The sequence below is a fragment of the Manacus vitellinus genome, unplaced genomic scaffold, assembly GCF_001715985.3.
Source record: "Manacus vitellinus isolate BGI_N305 unplaced genomic scaffold, ASM171598v3 scaffold_43_pilon, whole genome shotgun sequence".
NCBI classification, from domain to species: Eukaryota; Metazoa; Chordata; class Aves; order Passeriformes; family Pipridae; genus Manacus; species Manacus vitellinus.
This window is the reverse complement of record NW_021940560.1, coordinates 699,769-705,919: the sequence shown is the minus strand read 5'-3', so window position 1 is coordinate 705,919 and position 6,151 is coordinate 699,769. Positions and strand designations below refer to the sequence as shown.

The 6,151-nt window shown below is 45.8% G+C and overlaps 1 long non-coding RNA gene across 2 annotated transcripts; it reads right to left on the bottom strand.

The window, feature by feature from the left end:
* Nucleotides 1–6: 6 nt before the first annotated feature.
* On the bottom strand, nucleotides 7–6,140 carry LOC108640772. 2 transcript variants are annotated; one of them, XR_003916041.1, is made up of 4 exons: nucleotides 6,002–6,140; nucleotides 4,125–4,238; nucleotides 2,211–2,448; nucleotides 7–176 (listed from the first exon to the last, which is right to left on the bottom strand). It is a non-coding gene; the product is annotated as an uncharacterized LOC108640772 (long non-coding RNA). The 2 variants fall into 2 exon arrangements; XR_003916042.1 differs by lacking the exon at nucleotides 7–176 and adding an exon at nucleotides 1,507–1,626.
* Nucleotides 6,141–6,151: the final 11 nt, after the last annotated feature.

Sequence of the window (6,151 nt, the reverse complement as noted above, 5' to 3'; positions counted from 1 at the left end):
CGAGTGTTTCACGTCAAGGGAACATTAAGATTTATGTACAAAAAGAACAGTTGTGCTTGAGGACACGGCCCAGGTAGGAGGAACACCAACCACCAACCACCTCTGGAAAAGGAGGAAGCAGGTGTTTTCTTCTTCAGCCAACAGCAATCTGGCACTACAGGTGCTGTTCCAATTTCCTGTGTGGACACACATGAACACCACCATGTAACCATACGTCACAGTTGCCTTCCCTTCTTAACTTCCTCCAGCAGAAGGTGACATTGTAAAAACTTCAAGTAAAAACTGCAATTTAGGTTATTGCTCATGACTGCATCAGTCAGCCTAGAAAAACTGTGTTCCCAGACAAGCCTAAGACCAGAAATCCCCAAGCACTTACATAAAAAAATACACATATTGAGAAGCCCCTAATTCCCTATTTACTGTGTCTAGCAGTTAGCCAAGAGGAGGTGAACAGAAAGCACTGACCAACTGGTTTCCCTCTACTTTTATTCTGTCACCTTCTCTCATTCCTGGTGAGCTGAGGTGCCAGGGCCCGGCTGGCAGGGGACACCTGGCAACATCTGTGCACAGCCACGTGGGAAACAGCAGCGTGTCCTCAGAGAGAGTCATGGAATCACGGAATCACAGGATGGGTTAGGTTGGAAAAGCCCTCTGATATCACCCAGTCCAAAGGTTCACTCACGGCGCCGCCAAGGCCACCACTGAGCCATGTCCCCAGGTGCCCTCAGCTCTCTGGGGCAGGTCAGGGCAGAGCAGAACACGGTGTTTCCATGGGACTGCCACTCCTTAGAGAATTATCACACAGAGGGTCACCACAGTGACATGCTTTGCACTACTGGCGAGTCCCACTTGTTCCCAGAGCAGAAGTGAAACCCATCCTTGCACTCGCAGTTGGTAACTCAGAGAACAGTTCCTCATGTCCATTAGAGCATGTTTTGCATCTGCTCAGAACATGTGGGGGTGTTGGCTGACATAGTGCAGGGAACTCCATCACCCAGGAGGAGTTTGGCAACTCACAGGCCTCCCTGGGGACCAAATGTCACTCTAGAACATGCTCTGCAAACCCTTTCCCAAGCTGTGTGACCCAAGGTCACACTTGGCTTCCCTTAAAACTCACTGTGAGTAGGAGAGTGATGCACAGAGGAGAGAACTGAGACCTGTAGTATTGGATAGGGTGGTCCAGAGCCTCAGAACTGGTGAAAAATTCATAGGATCAGTTCAGTTGATTAAGAATCCCTATGATCTCTGATGTTGGTGCTTCTGGTTGAGGCTCAACACTGTGTCTCCCTGCGCCTCCTGTGTCACCAGCAGCACTGGAGGTGCTCCAGTGTGTGCCTCCAAGGACGATGCTGCAGCTCCAGGGCACCTGCAGGGCACCGCAGCCTCGCACACCCCAGTCCAGCTGGTACAGCTGCAATAGGAACAAGGTTGATAGGCAGCGGTAAAACAGCTCAAATCAAGCCTCAAAGTGCAGGTGTGGCTCACCTGGGGTGTGGCTCACCTGGGGTGTGACCAGTGGATATGGCTCATTCCCTCCTCCCTGCAGACAGGGACATGTGTTCCCGTGTCACGCGGCGGGATGGAGGCTGTGCAGCCGCCCGCCATAAAACGGGTGTGGTGTCAATCCTTGGATATAAAACAGGGAAAGTGTGATGGTACAGATATACCTGCTGGCTCTGATCCACCTCAAGTGGAGCTGTATTAAATCATGCAAGTCCTACAAAGAGCAGCTGAGGGAGCTGGGGGGGCTCAGCCTGGAGAAAAGGAGGCTCAGGGGGGACCTTCTGGCTCTGCAACCCCCTGACAGGAGGGGGGAGCCGGGGGGGGTCGGGCTCTGCTCCCAGGGAACAAGGGACAGGAGGAGAGGGAACGGCCTCAGGCTGTGCCAGGGGAGGGTCAGGTGGAACATCAGGAGGAATTTCTCATGGAAAGGGTGGTCAGGCACTGGCAGGGGCTGCCCAGGGAGGTTTGGAGTCCCCAGCCCTGGAGGTGTCCCAGGAAGGCCTGGCCGTGGCACTCAGTGCTCTGGGCTGGGGGACAAGGGGGGCATCGGGCACAGGGTGGACTCCATGGAGGCCTTTTCCAACCTCAATGATCCTGTGATTCTGTGAGTGGAGATCTTAGAAATTATGCCTGAGGAGTAACTCCAAGTGCCCTGACATACAGCAAACCTCTTTGTAAGAACCAACCCATGCTTCACTAACACATACCTAATATCACCTGGGAGGTCCAGTCCAGACTTCCAAAACACCGAAGGATAACGACTGGCTTTTCAAAATGGCTTCTAAAAGCCTCCTCATAAAGGCTTCCAGAGCGTGCTCTTGTCTCTTCTTCCAGAGTGCAGAGGAATCGCTCCATCTCCGGCGAGTTCTCCGCTGAGTGGAGCACACGCACATCAACTTGATTTTAACAGGTCACGGAATAAGCCGGGCATTTAAAAATATCCACCTACCCAAAAGGACAAATGAAGCCGTATTGTGGAGCCTTCAGCAAAGATTGTTGGAACAAAACAAACAAAACAATCGTGGTAATCTTTTAGGGAAGACTTATAATGTAGAACAACTTGTCAGAGCGGGTTAAAGTTTTAAGGCCTAGCAATTTTGACAGCGTCCCTTTGAGCACAGCGCGAGCGCGGGGACGAGCAGGACAGCAAAAGGTCACTTGGTCACACGTATCCGCTGCCTCCCTGAAGTTTAGCTCAAGACCCACTAGGCACGTCCCAATTAATTATTTAAATCTGCAGGGAAAAGTATTTCTGTAGATGAAAAGGTATGATCTGAAATTCCAGGGAAGCTGCAGGATGGCTGGTGTGGTCAAAAACGGTGCTAAAGGAAGATGGGGTGAGATATCCCATCCATGGGCTTCGGACACTGAGAGGAACCATTTACATCCAGGAATGCTGATTGTTTCAGATACCAGCCAAGGGGAAACACAGGGATTCTCCAATATCCCTTTTCTCCCAATGGAACAGTTCTGGATCACTAAAGGTCACCAAAACCAAATTGACAATTATATACATGGTTATTTAAAATAATTTCCCCCAACACCACCATTGATGATGTTGCTGGAAATCTGTGCAAGTTCCTCATAAACCACGGACACCCTGAAAATGTTCATTCCAGATCTCACCCAAATGGTCCCAAAGGAACACCATCAGACAGGCAATGCCAGGGAAATGAGCACTGGAAGAGAACAGGAGACTGAAATCCTCTCTTTATGCATTATGCACTGGGATATCAGGCTGGGGTTTTCAAAGTGACTGTATATCTTTGAACTGGTTTTCTAAGGTTTTCCTAATCAATTCAATGGAGAAAATACCTGGATAAACAGCAGATGTGTATATTCACCAGGACTCGTTTTGGTCTGTCATTGTCTCAGAATAAAAAACAAGACAGCACAAATTCCAAAGAGCCTTTTGCAGTCCATTTGCTGAATATAATCTCTCACTCTGGCACATGTAGAGGAAATAAATTTAATAGATTTTTTTATATATATATTTCCTGCCACAACCAAGATCTTTAAACGTTTAAAGATAAAATAACTACTCTTGACTAGTCCAAGCAGCCCTGCTTTCTAAAAGATATTGTCTTTCTTTTTCACCAAGGAAATTCACGTTTTCTATCAGACCTAGCTCGGCTGTTTGCCCCAAAAAACAGAGATACTCCACATCCCTTCCTTCCGTTCCCTGCCTGTGCTGCCATTGCAGGGAGAGGCCAATTAATGATGGTGTTTGTTCTGCCACACAGAACGTGCCCCGTGACCTTATTCTTTTAAAACTGCAATTTTTGCATTTGTTTCTGTGGCTCAGCCCTGATGTGGGATCTTGATGGAACAGCAAACAATCAGACATGATTATGATGATAACACATTCTGCAGTTTTAATAGAAAAAGGAGCCCCTTGCTCGTTCTCAGACACACAGTGGATGGATTTATCTGTTGCATCTAGGGGAAATGATTAAACACCAGCAACACTTTCTGGTTCATTGGCAAACTGAGCATCCCATGGGAAGCCACAGGGTTGTACTTCGACTGACACCTGACACCCGCAGCCCGAGATGGGAACAATCTCAATGTTTAACCACAGCCATGACTAAGTACTTTTATTTTCCAACAGGAGGACCTACCGTGGATCCCACTGGAAAAAAATCTCGGCAGAGAAATTCTGCGTCTGTTCCTGTCCCTCCGTCTCAGCTCTCCTGCGATCATCAGCACCCCTTGCTCCTCACAAAGACACTCTCCTGAAGACAGATTAGGAGCAAACATATTTGTGAACGTATGAACAGATTTTCTCCTTATGATACATAACTTTGGCATGCAGTCAGGAAACGAGGATAATCTTCTTCCCCATCTTCCCTTGCTAATGAAGAGAAACTGCCTCTGGGGTTCAGGACAAAAGGTGAACTCTCCCTGCACACAATTTACACCTGCTGAGCACATGATTTCGGGCATCTAAAATTCCTGTCTTGGCAGGTGTCCCGGGGACTCAGCCACACACACGGAGACTCAGGAGGTAATATTTTCATCTAGGCATTAAATAAAAAGCAGAGTCAAGAGGGATGAATTTTGCGGTATTTTCAGGCATCTCTTTTTTTTTTTTTTTTACCCTTGTAAAATTCTTTCACTTTGCAAACTTATGAAGCCCAATCTTTGCCAATGAGTAACTAAGATAAAAACAGAGGTAAAAAGTAACCAAGATGAAAAGACAGCAGTAGTTGAACAGAAGCCTGATGGAGGGAGGAGAGAACAGCCCATCCCTGTTCACTGGTAGCAGCACTGTGAACATGTGGACAACCTCTCCTGGAAAGTGAGATTGCTTGGGAAATGTGATCCTTATCAAGTTTTCACTCACTCCTGGATTTCTCTTTATGAGGAGAGTAGTACAACGTTCTCATTTTCTACTCCCTCCAAGATTTTGCTGGTATGGAAGAGCTGATGAGACACAGCAGTGCTGGGTGCAGAAAATGTTCACTTGGAAACAGAACGTAGACACATTTTGTGCTAATAAACTGCCTTGTTTGGAGTCAATAATGTGATATATAAATAATTGTGATTCGTGAAACAAATGGGTGATTATATCAAAATAAAACAAATGGATTGTAAAACTTAATTACACCCCCATAAAGAAATAAAACAGACTCTTACAAAGTTAAGAGGCCTAAAACCTCCTTACTATCCTAAGAATAAAATATAGTAGAACCTTAAATCTTTAGGCGTCTGTTCGTCCAAGAATGCATGAATTAGGACCGGTTGTAGAGAGAACCCTTTCAGCTTTAGCTGTAAGAAAACCCATATATTAAATACTTAGCAAAAACCTGTAGAATGTATATGTATATGATATAATTAATATGCATGAAGTAGCTAAGATAAATACTAAATGTACCCTGTAGTAGGGGTGTGCAGATTTGGGAAACTGGTCCCATTTCTGTCACCCAGCCGGCTGCTTGCTTTTACCATATAATAAACTATTATGTGAAACTTTGAAACTCGAGACTTTGTTTATCACAATAAGAAACGACCATAAATTAAAACTGACAGCACAGCCTCATGTGGGTAGACAACACCCTTGAGGGGTGGGAGGGCAGAAGATTTCCCCAGTTCTAACAAACTTATGATCAAGTTTTGAATATTTGTTAGAAATGCATGAAATGATAACATTTTGTGCCACATCAGGACACATACATGGGGAAGGCATTCACACCCAGAACTTGTTAGAACACATACATGGGGTAGGCATTCACTTGTAGAACCATGTGTGTGTTGGATCATGCTGCAATTATTCACCACAAATTGCATTCAAATCCCTTTTTCCCCCCCAATTCTTCTTCCTTTCTCACGATCTCTCAAAAAGAGAAAAACAAACAAACAAAAAATCAAATAAAGAAACAAACAAAAACCCAAACAAAACACGGTACCCCAAACCCAAACAAAACATCGTACTCCAAACCCATAACCTCAAACACCAACTGATCATTTTCTGGTGAGTTTCCTTGGATTTTCTAACCTTTCTCTGCAGCTGAGGCCTTCTAAGCCTGAACATCTAAAAATTCCAGCTGCCACTTGAGATCTTACTCCCTTTTAAGAGCACTTCTGTGCCTGGGATAAACACGGCTCCCATCACCGGTGGCCTGAATATCACTGACTTTGCAAAACC